The 12822-nt window shown below is 33.9% G+C and overlaps 5 non-coding genes across 5 annotated transcripts; all 5 read right to left on the bottom strand.

The window, feature by feature from the left end:
- Positions 1 to 416: 416 nt before the first annotated feature.
- TRNAI-UAU (transfer RNA isoleucine (anticodon UAU)) lies at positions 417 to 509 on the bottom strand. The gene is given in 2 exon segments: positions 417 to 452; positions 472 to 509. It is a non-coding gene; the product is annotated as a tRNA-Ile (tRNA).
- Positions 510 to 1927: 1418 nt separating this feature from the next.
- Positions 1928 to 2020, bottom strand: TRNAI-UAU (transfer RNA isoleucine (anticodon UAU)). The gene is given in 2 exon segments: positions 1928 to 1963; positions 1983 to 2020. It is a non-coding gene; the product is annotated as a tRNA-Ile (tRNA).
- Positions 2021 to 3439: 1419 nt separating this feature from the next.
- On the bottom strand, positions 3440 to 3532 carry TRNAI-UAU (transfer RNA isoleucine (anticodon UAU)). The gene is given in 2 exon segments: positions 3440 to 3475; positions 3495 to 3532. It is a non-coding gene; the product is annotated as a tRNA-Ile (tRNA).
- A 1419-nt stretch (positions 3533 to 4951) lies between these two features.
- On the bottom strand, positions 4952 to 5044 carry TRNAI-UAU (transfer RNA isoleucine (anticodon UAU)). Its single transcript is given in 2 exon segments — positions 4952 to 4987; positions 5007 to 5044. It is a non-coding gene; the product is annotated as a tRNA-Ile (tRNA).
- A 1419-nt stretch (positions 5045 to 6463) lies between these two features.
- TRNAI-UAU (transfer RNA isoleucine (anticodon UAU)) lies at positions 6464 to 6556 on the bottom strand. Its single transcript is given in 2 exon segments — positions 6464 to 6499; positions 6519 to 6556. It is a non-coding gene; the product is annotated as a tRNA-Ile (tRNA).
- Between the last annotated feature and the right edge of the window lie 6266 nt (positions 6557 to 12822).

The following is a 12822-nucleotide window of genomic DNA, read 5'->3' as shown; positions in this document are numbered from 1 at the left end:
CAGTGCCTTATCCATTCGGCCAGTGGGGCTTAGTAACATCTTTGTGTGAAACTGATTTTTTCATTAGTATAATCATTAATTGTTGCGATATAGGAAAGCCGTTTATTTGTGTTCTTTGCTTTACAAATCCCAGCATGAAATGTGATTGTACTAACCAGACCTAATAGTGTGGACCCTCATGTTACATTGCAGCAAAACAGATTGATGCAACTCTTTTACCAATAAAGAGGTAGTCTTTTGCATTCCATTTTGTTGACTAACTAAAGTAATGTTTACAGTGCATATGAACCAAAGCAGATGTGTGTACTGGTACCTTAAAAACAGTCATGTTTGTGATTTTTTTCTGCCTTCATATCAGGATGTTCAGGTAGCAGATGATAATCATTAACTGATGACATTAGAAAAAAAATTACATTTGCTCCAGGTGAGGCTTGAACTCACAACCTCGGCATTGCTCAACAGATACTGTCTTATAAGTACCGCGCGCTAACCGATTGCGCCACAGGAGCACATGGTCAAAGTGTATTATTTTTAGTTGAGTGATTTTAGCATCGAGTTGACTAAGTATATTAACTTGGTTTATTAATTTTAAATTAGTTACTTTTTAAATCCACTAAACTACTGCACCCAATACTAAAGTACCTAATAAAAGTAATATTCTAATCATAAGTTAATCAATTATATTGTGCATTTGTGTTATTGCCCAGTTTTATGTATCCTTAGGTGTATATTGCAATGAATTCATGCCATTGCTGTACAGTTCAATATTATCAAAATTGTAAAATAATTCCTGTTTATAAATAATTCCTGTTTATTTATCTTAAATAATATTTGCTATAAATATATGTAACTTCAATGTTGCATAGGGAAAATATACACTATAATACCAAAAAGTGCAGTATCTTTAAATAAAAATAAGTTAAATCTCACTTGTGCTCTATATTTAAAGGTAAACATTGTTTTTTTGGTCTGTAGCACCTAAATTGTCAGTAAAGTCAGTGTCCAAAGAAATATAAAAAGCAGAAAATTACCCTTTTGATGACATGGATGAAAGGACTTCAAGAAACCCATCAGCAATTGCCATAGACATTGTTATTTTGTAGCCACTCTGATATTAAATTGCAATTAAAACTTAATAGGTATGTTTTGGTATATATGGATTTCATGCAATACCATTAAGACAGTCACCTGCATTGAAAAAAAGCATAACTTCTAGAATGAGAATGAGCATCAAAGGAACATGCATCCTAGATGAGACTTGAAGCCACTGTCCCAGGTGATAGCAAACTTATCCGGAAACTAATCCACAATGTCATCAGGATAAATGTCTGCTTTTAGATACAGGGCCATAATTTTGCAAGCTGAACAGTACCGGATTGTTAAGCAGATAAAAGTTTCTGGTGGAGCCATTTGTGCAGTATCAAGCAAGAATAAAGGGAACATCTCCAGTAATTACATGGATGAAATAAAGCCCAGATGAGACTTGAAACCACAATCCCTAGCTTAGGAGGCCAGTGCCTTATCCATTCGGCCAGTGGGGCTTAGTAACATCTTTGTGTGAAACTGATTTTTTCATTAGTATAATCATTAATTGTTGCGATATAGGAAAGCCGTTTATTTGTGTTCTTTGCTTTACAAATCCCAGCATGAAATGTGATTGTACTAACCAGACCTAATAGTGTGGACCCTCATGTTACATTGCAGCAAAACAGATTGATGCAACTCTTTTACCAATAAAGAGGTAGTCTTTTGCATTCCATTTTGTTGACTAACTAAAGTAATGTTTACAGTGCATATGAACCAAAGCAGATGTGTGTACTGGTACCTTAAAAACAGTCATGTTTGTGATTTTTTTCTGCCTTCATATCAGGATGTTCAGGTAGCAGATGATAATCATTAACTGATGACATTAGAAAAAAATTACATTTGCTCCAGGTGAGGCTTGAACTCACAACCTCGGCATTGCTCAACAGATACTGTCTTATAAGTACCGCGCGCTAACCGATTGCGCCACAGGAGCACATGGTCAAAGTGTATTATTTTTAGTTGAGTGATTTTAGCATCGAGTTGACTAAGTATATTAACTTGGTTTATTAATTTTAAATTAGTTACTTTTTAAATCCACTAAACTACTGCACCCAATACTAAAGTACCTAATAAAAGTAATATTCTAATCATAAGTTAATCAATTATATTGTGCATTTGTGTTATTGCCCAGTTTTATGTATCCTTAGGTGTATATTGCAATGAATTCATGCCATTGCTGTAGAGTTCAATATTATCAAAATTGTAAAATAATTCCTGTTTATAAATAATTCCTGTTTATTTATCTTAAATAATATTTGCTATAAATATATGTAACTTCAATGTTGCATAGGGAAAATATACACTATAATACCAAAAAGTGCAGTATCTTTAAATAAAAATAAGTTAAATCTCACTTGTGCTCTATATTTAAAGGTAAACATTGTTTTTTTGGTCTGTAGCACCTAAATTGTCAGTAAAGTCAGTGTCCAAAGAAATATAAAAAGCAGAAAATTACCCTTTTGATGACATGGATGAAAGGACTTCAAGAAACCCATCAGCAATTGCCATAGACATTGTTATTTTGTAGCCACTCTGATATTAAATTGCAATTAAAACTTAATAGGTATGTTTTGGTATATATGGATTTCATGCAATACCATTAAGACAGTCACCTGCATTGAAAAAAAGCATAACTTCTAGAATGAGAATGAGCATCAAAGGAACATGCATCCTAGATGAGACTTGAAGCCACTGTCCCAGGTGATAGCAAACTTATCCGGAAACTAATCCACAATGTCATCAGGATAAATGTCTGCTTTTAGATACAGGGCCATAATTTTGCAAGCTGAACAGTACCGGATTGTTAAGCAGATAAAAGTTTCTGGTGGAGCCATTTGTGCAGTATCAAGCAAGAATAAAGGGAACATCTCCAGTAATTACATGGATGAAATAAAGCCCAGATGAGACTTGAAACCACAATCCCTAGCTTAGGAGGCCAGTGCCTTATCCATTCGGCCAGTGGGGCTTAGTAACATCTTTGTGTGAAACTGATTTTTTCATTAGTATAATCATTAATTGTTGCGATATAGGAAAGCCGTTTATTTGTGTTCTTTGCTTTACAAATCCCAGCATGAAATGTGATTGTACTAACCAGACCTAATAGTGTGGACCCTCATGTTACATTGCAGCAAAACAGATTGATGCAACTCTTTTACCAATAAAGAGGTAGTCTTTTGCATTCCATTTTGTTGACTAACTAAAGTAATGTTTACAGTGCATATGAACCAAAGCAGATGTGTGTACTGGTACCTTAAAAACAGTCATGTTTGTGATTTTTTTCTGCCTTCATATCAGGATGTTCAGGTAGCAGATGATAATCATTAACTGATGACATTAGAAAAAAAATTACATTTGCTCCAGGTGAGGCTTGAACTCACAACCTCGGCATTGCTCAACAGATACTGTCTTATAAGTACCGCGCGCTAACCGATTGCGCCACAGGAGCACATGGTCAAAGTGTATTATTTTTAGTTGAGTGATTTTAGCATCGAGTTGACTAAGTATATTAACTTGGTTTATTAATTTTAAATTAGTTACTTTTTAAATCCACTAAACTACTGCACCCAATACTAAAGTACCTAATAAAAGTAATATTCTAATCATAAGTTAATCAATTATATTGTGCATTTGTGTTATTGCCCAGTTTTATGTATCCTTAGGTGTATATTGCAATGAATTCATGCCATTGCTGTACAGTTCAATATTATCAAAATTGTAAAATAATTCCTGTTTATAAATAATTCCTGTTTATTTATCTTAAATAATATTTGCTATAAATATATGTAACTTCAATGTTGCATAGGGAAAATATACACTATAATACCAAAAAGTGCAGTATCTTTAAATAAAAATAAGTTAAATCTCACTTGTGCTCTATATTTAAAGGTAAACATTGTTTTTTTGGTCTGTAGCACCTAAATTGTCAGTAAAGTCAGTGTCCAAAGAAATATAAAAAGCAGAAAATTACCCTTTTGATGACATGGATGAAAGGACTTCAAGAAACCCATCAGCAATTGCCATAGACATTGTTATTTTGTAGCCACTCTGATATTAAATTGCAATTAAAACTTAATAGGTATGTTTTGGTATATATGGATTTCATGCAATACCATTAAGACAGTCACCTGCATTGAAAAAAAGCATAACTTCTAGAATGAGAATGAGCATCAAAGGAACATGCATCCTAGATGAGACTTGAAGCCACTGTCCCAGGTGATAGCAAACTTATCCGGAAACTAATCCACAATGTCATCAGGATAAATGTCTGCTTTTAGATACAGGGCCATAATTTTGCAAGCTGAACAGTACCGGATTGTTAAGCAGATAAAAGTTTCTGGTGGAGCCATTTGTGCAGTATCAAGCAAGAATAAAGGGAACATCTCCAGTAATTATATGGATGAAATAAAGCCCAGATGAGACTTGAAACCACAATCCCTAGCTTAGGAGGCCAGTGCCTTATCCATTAGGCCAGTGGGGCTTAGTAACATCTTTGTGTGAAACTGATTTTTTCATTAGTATAATCATTAATTGTTGCGATATAGGAAAGCCGTTTATTTGTGTTCTTTGCTTTACAAATCCCAGCATGAAATGTGATTGTACTAACCAGACCTAATAGTGTGGACCCTCATGTTACATTGCAGCAAAACAGATTGATGCAACTCTTTTACCAATAAAGAGGTAGTCTTTTGCATTCCATTTTGTTGACTAACTAAAGTAATGTTTACAGTGCATATGAACCAAAGCAGATGTGTGTACTGGTACCTTAAAAACAGTCATGTTTGTGATTTTTTTCTGCCTTCATATCAGGATGTTCAGGTAGCAGATGATAATCATTAACTGATGACATTAGAAAAAAAATTACATTTGCTCCAGGTGAGGCTTGAACTCACAACCTCGGCATTGCTCAACAGATACTGTCTTATAAGTACCGCGCGCTAACCGATTGCGCCACAGGAGCACATGGTCAAAGTGTATTATTTTTAGTTGAGTGATTTTAGCATCGAGTTGACTAAGTATATTAACTTGGTTTATTAATTTTAAATTAGTTACTTTTTAAATCCACTAAACTACTGCACCCAATACTAAAGTACCTAATAAAAGTAATATTCTAATCATAAGTTAATCAATTATATTGTGCATTTGTGTTATTGCCCAGTTTTATGTATCCTTAGGTGTATATTGCAATGAATTCATGCCATTGCTGTAGAGTTCAATATTATCAAAATTGTAAAATAATTCCTGTTTATAAATAATTCCTGTTTATTTATCTTAAATAATATTTGCTATAAATATATGTAACTTCAATGTTGCATAGGGAAAATATACACTATAATACCAAAAAGTGCAGTATCTTTAAATAAAAATAAGTTAAATCTCACTTGTGCTCTATATTTAAAGGTAAACATTGTTTTTTTGGTCTGTAGCACCTAAATTGTCAGTAAAGTCAGTGTCCAAAGAAATATAAAAAGCAGAAAATTACCCTTTTGATGACATGGATGAAAGGACTTCAAGAAACCCATCAGCAATTGCCATAGACATTGTTATTTTGTAGCCACTCTGATATTAAATTGCAATTAAAACTTAATAGGTATGTTTTGGTATATATGGATTTCATGCAATACCATTAAGACAGTCACCTGCATTGAAAAAAAGCATAACTTCTAGAATGAGAATGAGCATCAAAGGAACATGCATCCTAGATGAGACTTGAAGCCACTGTCCCAGGTGATAGCAAACTTATCCGGAAACTAATCCACAATGTCATCAGGATAAATGTCTGCTTTTAGATACAGGGCCATAATTTTGCAAGCTGAACAGTACCGGATTGTTAAGCAGATAAAAGTTTCTGGTGGAGCCATTTGTGCAGTATCAAGCAAGAATAAAGGGAACATCTCCAGTAATTACATGGATGAAATAAAGCCCAGATGAGACTTGAAACCACAATCCCTAGCTTAGGAGGCCAGTGCCTTATCCATTCGGCCAGTGGGGCTTAGTAACATCTTTGTGTGAAACTGATTTTTTCATTAGTATAATCATTAATTGTTGCGATATAGGAAAGCCGTTTATTTGTGTTCTTTGCTTTACAAATCCCAGCATGAAATGTGATTGTACTAACCAGACCTAATAGTGTGGACCCTCATGTTACATTGCAGCAAAACAGATTGATGCAACTCTTTTACCAATAAAGAGGTAGTCTTTTGCATTCCATTTTGTTGACTAACTAAAGTAATGTTTACAGTGCATATGAACCAAAGCAGATGTGTGTACTGGTACCTTAAAAACAGTCATGTTTGTGATTTTTTTCTGCCTTCATATCAGGATGTTCAGGTAGCAGATGATAATCATTAACTGATGACATTAGAAAAAAAATTACATTTGCTCCAGGTGAGGCTTGAACTCACAACCTCGGCATTGCTCAACAGATACTGTCTTATAAGTACCGCGCGCTAACCGATTGCGCCACAGGAGCACATGGTCAAAGTGTATTATTTTTAGTTGAGTGATTTTAGCATCGAGTTGACTAAGTATATTAACTTGGTTTATTAATTTTAAATTAGTTACTTTTTAAATCCACTAAACTACTGCACCCAATACTAAAGTACCTAATAAAAGTAATATTCTAATCATAAGTTAATCAATTATATTGTGCATTTGTGTTATTGCCCAGTTTTATGTATCCTTAGGTGTATATTGCAATGAATTCATGCCATTGCTGTAGAGTTCAATATTATCAAAATTGTAAAATAATTCCTGTTTATAAATAATTCCTGTTTATTTATCTTAAATAATATTTGCTATAAATATATGTAACTTCAATGTTGCATAGGGAAAATATACACTATAATACCAAAAAGTGCAGTATCTTTAAATAAAAATAAGTTAAATCTCACTTGTGCTCTATATTTAAAGGTAAACATTGTTTTTTTGGTCTGTAGCACCTAAATTGTCAGTAAAGTCAGTGTCCAAAGAAATATAAAAAGCAGAAAATTACCCTTTTGATGACATGGATGAAAGGACTTCAAGAAACCCATCAGCAATTGCCATAGACATTGTTATTTTGTAGCCACTCTGATATTAAATTGCAATTAAAACTTAATAGGTATGTTTTGGTATATATGGATTTCATGCAATACCATTAAGACAGTCACCTGCATTGAAAAAAAGCATAACTTCTAGAATGAGAATGAGCATCAAAGGAACATGCATCCTAGATGAGACTTGAAGCCACTGTCCCAGGTGATAGCAAACTTATCCGGAAACTAATCCACAATGTCATCAGGATAAATGTCTGCTTTTAGATACAGGGCCATAATTTTGCAAGCTGAACAGTACCGGATTGTTAAGCAGATAAAAGTTTCTGGTGGAGCCATTTGTGCAGTATCAAGCAAGAATAAAGGGAACATCTCCAGTAATTACATGGATGAAATAAAGCCCAGATGAGACTTGAAACCACAATCCCTAGCTTAGGAGGCCAGTGCCTTATCCATTCGGCCAGTGGGGCTTAGTAACATCTTTGTGTGAAACTGATTTTTTCATTAGTATAATCATTAATTGTTGCGATATAGGAAAGCCGTTTATTTGTGTTCTTTGCTTTACAAATCCCAGCATGAAATGTGATTGTACTAACCAGACCTAATAGTGTGGACCCTCATGTTACATTGCAGCAAAACAGATTGATGCAACTCTTTTACAATAAAGAGGTAGTCTTTTGCATTCCATTTTGTTGACTAACTAAAGTAATGTTTACAGTGCATATGAACCAAAGCAGATGTGTGTACTGGTACCTTAAAAACAGTCATGTTTGTGATTTTTTTCTGCCTTCATATCAGGATGTTCAGGTAGCAGATGATAATCATTAAATGATGACATTAGAAAAAAAATTACATTTGCTCCAGGTGAGGCTTGAACTCACAACCTCGGCATTGCTCAACAGATACTGTCTTATAAGTACCGCGCACTAACCGATTGGGCCACACGATCACATGGTCAAAGTGTATTATTTTTAGTTGAGTGATTTTAGCATCGAGTTGACTAAGTATATTAACTTGGTTTATTAATTTTAAATTAGTTACTTTTTAAATCCACTAAACTACTGCACCCAATACTAAAGTACCTAATAAAAGTAATATTCCAATCATAAGTTAATCAATTATATTGTGCATTTGTGTTATTGCCCAGTTTTATGTATCCTTAGGTGTATATTGCAATGAATTCATGCCATTGCTGTACAGTTCAATATTATCAAAATTGTAAAATATTCCTGTTTATAAATAATTCCTGTTTATTTATCTTAAATAATATTTGCTATAAATATATGTAACTTCAATGTTGCATAGGGAAAATATACACTATAATACCAAAAAGTGCAGTATCTTTAAATAAAAATAAGTTAAATCTCACTTGTGCTCTATATTTAAAGGTAAACATTGTTTTTTTGGTCTGTAGCACCTAAATTGTCAGTAAAGTCAGTGTCCAAAGAAATATAAAAAGCAGAAAATTACCCTTTTGATGACATGGATGAAAGGACTTCAAGAAACCCATCAGCAATTGCCATAGACATTGTTATTTTGTAGCCACTCTGATATTAAATTGCAATTAAAACTTAATAGGTATGTTTTGGTATATATGGATTTCATGCAATACCATTAAGACAGTCACCTGCATTGAAAAAAAGCATAACTTCTAGAATGAGAATGAGCATCAAAGGAACATGCATCCTAGATGAGACTTGAAGCCACTGTCCCAGGTGATAGCAAACTTATCCGGAAACTAATCCACAATGTCATCAGGATAAATGTCTGCTTTTAGATACAGGGCCATAATTTTGCAAGCTGAACAGTACCGGATTGTTAAGCAGATAAAAGTTTCTGGTGGAGCCATTTGTGCAGTATCAAGCAAGAATAAAGGGAACATCTCCAGTAATTACATGGATGAAATAAAGCCCAGATGAGACTTGAAACCACAATCCCTAGCTTAGGAGGCCAGTGCCTTATCCATTCGGCCAGTGGGGCTTAGTAACATCTTTGTGTGAAACTGATTTTTTCATTAGTATAATCATTAATTGTTGCGATATAGGAAAGCCGTTTATTTGTGTTCTTTGCTTTACAAATCCCAGCATGAAATGTGATTGTACTAACCAGACCTAATAGTGTGGACCCTCATGTTACATTGCAGCAAAACAGATTGATGCAACTCTTTTACCAATAAAGAGGTAGTCTTTTGCATTCCATTTTGTTGACTAACTAAAGTAATGTTTACAGTGCATATGAACCAAAGCAGATGTGTGTACTGGTACCTTAAAAACAGTCATGTTTGTGATTTTTTTCTGCCTTCATATCAGGATGTTCAGGTAGCAGATGATAATCATTAACTGATGACATTAGAAAAAAAATTACATTTGCTCCAGGTGAGGCTTGAACTCACAACCTCGGCATTGCTCAACAGATACTGTCTTATAAGTACCGCACGCTAACCGCTTGGGCCACACGATCACATGGTCAAAGTGTATTATTTTTAGTTGAGTGATTTTAGCATCGAGTTGACTAAGTATATTAACTTGGTTTATTAATTTTAAATTAGTTACTTTTTAAATCCACTAAACTACTGCACCCAATACTAAAGTACCTAATAAAAGTAATATTCTAATCATAAGTTAATCAATTATATTGTGCATTTGTGTTATTGCCCAGTTTTATGTATCCTTAGGTGTATATTGCAATGAATTCATGCCATTGCTGTAGAGTTCAATATTATCAAAATTGTAAAATAATTCCTGTTTATAAATAATTCCTGTTTATTTATCTTAAATAATATTTGCTATAAATATATGTAACTTCAATGTTGCATAGGGAAAATATACACTATAATACCAAAAAGTGCAGTATCTTTAAATAAAAATAAGTTAAATCTCACTTGTGCTCTATATTTAAAGGTAAACATTGTTTTTTTGGTCTGTAGCACCTAAATTGTCAGTAAAGTCAGTGTCCAAAGAAATATAAAAAGCAGAAAATTACCCTTTTGATGACATGGATGAAAGGACTTCAAGAAACCCATCAGCAATTGCCATAGACATTGTTATTTTGTAGCCACTCTGATATTAAATTGCAATTAAAACTTAATAGGTATGTTTTGGTATATATGGATTTCATGCAATACCATTAAGACAGTCACCTGCATTGAAAAAAAGCATAACTTCTAGAATGAGAATGAGCATCAAAGGAACATGCATCCTAGATGAGACTTGAAGCCACTGTCCCAGGTGATAGCAAACTTATCCGGAAACTAATCCACAATGTCATCAGGATAAATGTCTGCTTTTAGATACAGGGCCATAATTTTGCAAGCTGAACAGTACCGGATTGTTAAGCAGATAAAAGTTTCTGGTGGAGCCATTTGTGCAGTATCAAGCAAGAATAAAGGGAACATCTCCAGTAATTACATGGATGAAATAAAGCCCAGATGAGACTTGAAACCACAATCCCTAGCTTAGGAGGCCAGTGCCTTATCCATTCGGCCAGTGGGGCTTAGTAACATCTTTGTGTGAAACTGATTTTTTCATTAGTATAATCATTAATTGTTGCGATATAGGAAAGCCGTTTATTTGTGTTCTTTGCTTTACAAATCCCAGCATGAAATGTGATTGTACTAACCAGACCTAATAGTGTGGACCCTCATGTTACATTGCAGCAAAACAGATTGATGCAACTCTTTTACCAATAAAGAGGTAGTCTTTTGCATTCCATTTTGTTGACTAACTAAAGTAATGTTTACAGTGCATATGAACCAAAGCAGATGTGTGTACTGGTACCTTAAAAACAGTCATGTTTGTGATTTTTTTCTGCCTTCATATCAGGATGTTCAGGTAGCAGATGATAATCATTAACTGATGACATTAGAAAAAAAATTACATTTGCTCCAGGTGAGGCTTGAACTCACAACCTCGGCATTGCTCAACAGATACTGTCTTATAAGTACCGCGCGCTAACCGATTGGGCCACACGATCACATGGTCAAAGTGTATTATTTTTAGTTGAGTGATTTTAGCATCGAGTTGACTAAGTATATTAACTTGGTTTATTAATTTTAAATTAGTTACTTTTTAAATCCACTAAACTACTGCACCCAATACTAAAGTACCTAATAAAAGTAATATTCTAATCATAAGTTAATCAATTATATTGTGCATTTGTGTTATTGCCCAGTTTTATGTATCCTTAGGTGTATATTGCAATGAATTCATGCCATTGCTGTACAGTTCAATATTATCAAAATTGTAAAATAATTCCTGTTTATAAATAATTCCTGTTTATTTATCTTAAATAATATTTGCTATAAATATATGTAACTTCAATGTTGCATAGGGAAAATATACACTATAATACCAAAAAGTGCAGTATCTTTAAATAAAAATAAGTTAAATCTCACTTGTGCTCTATATTTAAAGGTAAACATTGTTTTTTTGGTCTGTAGCACCTAAATTGTCAGTAAAGTCAGTGTCCAAAGAAATATAAAAAGCAGAAAATTACCCTTTTGATGACATGGATGAAAGGACTTCAAGAAACCCATCAGCAATTGCCATAGACATTGTTATTTTGTAGCCACTCTGATATTAAATTGCAATTAAAACTTAATAGGTATGTTTTGGTATATATGGATTTCATGCAATACCATTAAGACAGTCACCTGCATTGAAAAAAAGCATAACTTCTAGAATGAGAATGAGCATCAAAGGAACATGCATCCTAGATGAGACTTGAAGCCACTGTCCCAGGTGATAGCAAACTTATCCGGAAACTAATCCACAATGTCATCAGGATAAATGTCTGCTTTTAGATACAGGGCCATAATTTTGCAAGCTGAACAGTACCGGATTGTTAAGCAGATAAAAGTTTCTGGTGGAGCCATTTGTGCAGTATCAAGCAAGAATAAAGGGAACATCTCCAGTAATTACATGGATGAAATAATGCCCAGATGAGACTTGAAACCACAATCCCTAGCTTAGGAGGCCAGTGCCTTATCCATTCGGCCAGTGGGGCTTAGTAACATCTTTGTGTGAAACTGATTTTTTCATTAGTATAATCATTAATTGTTGCGATATAGGAAAGCCGTTTATTTGTGTTCTTTGCTTTACAAATCCCAGCATGAAATGTGATTGTACTAACCAGACCTAATAGTGTGGACCCTCATGTTACATTGCAGCAAAACAGATTGATGCAACTCTTTTACCAATAAAGAGGTAGTCTTTTGCATTCCATTTTGTTGACTAACTAAAGTAATGTTTACAGTGCATATGAACCAAAGCAGATGTGTGTACTGGTACCTTAAAAACAGTCATGTTTGTGATTTTTTTCTGCCTTCATATCAGGATGTTCAGGTAGCAGATGATAATCATTAACTGATGACATTAGAAAAAAAATTACATTTGCTCCAGGTGAGGCTTGAACTCACAACCTCGGCATTGCTCAACAGATACTGTCTTATAAGTACCGCGCGCTAACCGATTGGGCCACACGATCACATGGTCAAAGTGTATTATTTTTAGTTGAGTGATTTTAGCATCGAGTTGACTAAGTATATTAACTTGGTTTATTAATTTTAAATTAGTTACTTTTTAAATCCACTAAACTACTGCACCCAATACTAAAGTACCTAATAAAAGTAATATTCTAATCATAAGTTAATCAATTATATTGTGCATTTGTGTTATTGCCCAGTTTTATGTATCCTTAGGTGTAT

The sequence above is a fragment of the Taudactylus pleione genome, unplaced genomic scaffold (assembly GCF_031769625.1).
Source record: "Taudactylus pleione unplaced genomic scaffold, aTauple2 ptg000473l, whole genome shotgun sequence".
In the NCBI taxonomy this organism is placed as follows: Eukaryota; Metazoa; Chordata; class Amphibia; order Anura; family Myobatrachidae; genus Taudactylus; species Taudactylus pleione.
Note: the sequence above shows the minus strand (reverse complement) of the source record. Positions and strands in the feature narration are given on the sequence as shown.